The sequence below is a fragment of the Urocitellus parryii genome, chromosome 8 (assembly GCF_045843805.1).
Source record: "Urocitellus parryii isolate mUroPar1 chromosome 8, mUroPar1.hap1, whole genome shotgun sequence".
Lineage (NCBI taxonomy): Eukaryota > Metazoa > Chordata > Mammalia > Rodentia > Sciuridae > Urocitellus > Urocitellus parryii.
This window is the reverse complement of record NC_135538.1, coordinates 127,457,820-127,459,423: the sequence shown is the minus strand read 5'-3', so window position 1 is coordinate 127,459,423 and position 1,604 is coordinate 127,457,820. Positions and strand designations below refer to the sequence as shown.

Genomic DNA, 1,604 nt, shown 5'->3' with positions numbered 1-1,604 from the left:
ATATAAAACATTAACACGATTCCAAAGAATTTCTACACAAAGTGTCACTCGAAAAATTTTCAAAATGCAAGAGATTACTGTATCTTGGGACGCCCTCATGTGGAGAAATGTGTTCTTCAGGCATCTTGGGAGCCGACTTTTGAGTAGGCTGACAAGAATGTGTAACTTCTCTGAACAGTGCCTTTCTGTCTAATATTGTTAACTTTTTCTTGATGTAGCTTTGAGACAGAGTACAACATAGAGGGTTCAGAAGAAACAGAATAAAAAAAAAATCTTTGTACGTATTAAATTTCAGGCTCGGGTATGCAGGGGGCGGGGGAGTGCACAAGCGGATACATGCCACTAATATGTTTTTGAAGCAAAGTTAAACCAGCGGGGGTGTAGCTCAGTGGTAGAGCGCGTGCTTAGCATGCACGAGGCCCCGGGTTCAATCCCCGGCACCTCCAATTGGAGAACCGTCCCTTTTTGAAAAATTTCTGTCTGCAATTCTTACTTTTTCTACATGGCAACAATATATTTTCTTAGCAAGTTTCTTAATCATTTTGGGATGCGCAAACTTTATGTTTGTTTATGTTTTTTTTCATGAGCTATACATTTTATTTTTTTAAAAAATCATATCATTTAAGTTGACAAAATTGTGTGCACTTACTGTGTACCTGTTCTGAAATAGATATACATATATTACAATAGCTAAATAGAGATAATCCATATATTATATCCATGCCTTATCTCACACAATTTTGTGGTAACAACATTTCTTCCTTCCACCAGTCCTAAACTCAGACTCTCCGAGTAGTTGCGAGAGGGCAAATTCTTGAAAAGTCTGCAAAAATAGAAATGGACTTAGCATATATGGAAGCATCAAAGAAGTGTATCAGTACTCTGTCTATACTGATTTAGGAGAATTGTTTTATACTGGTGGGATGATTCAACTCTCTCTCCACAACAATGAAAGTGCACTTCCAGAACAAATTAAATTTTCTGTCGCGATTACTTGTTCGACAACACGATACACTCGAATATTTTTCACATTTTTATAAGCAATTAAACTTGTTCAAGTAAATCTTTTTCTGTTCTTTTTATAATTTTATCATCCCTAGTTATAATTTGGCTTAGCAATTTCACTTCAGGTTGTAATGAATTATTGCTTTTTCAACTTCTTAGAAAACATTCTCACTGTTGTTGTTCCATGTAGGTAGTTGAGTTTATTTCTTCATTTTAAACTATTATTGACTTTTTGAATAAACAACGGATTAATATTGGTAACAGTAGACTCATATAGCACCAATGGAAAACAAAGTTATTTGCCTGTATTTTTAACAATTGATGCCACTCCCATTATCTTCAAGTCTTCTATCAACCATTTTCACAAGTTTATTTTCTCATGACAGATTTCTTTGGCTACTAAAATAGAAACACGGCTCATCATGGCAAATATTTCTTTCATGGCCATGCTTGGTTAGAGCCTGGGTTAAGGGATATTCTGAGAAACACAGGGGTTCCAACCATGATCTTCAGGATACCAGAAATATTATTCTGCCACTGTATTATGCCTACCTGTCCTCCCTCATCATTAAAAAAAAAAAAAAAAAAAAAAGTTTTTA

General features: G+C 35.0%; 1 non-coding gene across 1 annotated transcript; it reads left to right on the top strand.

Annotated features, from left to right (window-relative positions):
- The first annotated feature begins 374 nt into the window (after window positions 1-374).
- Trnaa-agc (transfer RNA alanine (anticodon AGC)) lies at window positions 375-446 on the top strand. The gene has a single exon. It is a non-coding gene; the product is annotated as a tRNA-Ala (tRNA).
- The last annotated feature ends 1,158 nt before the right edge of the window (window positions 447-1,604 follow it).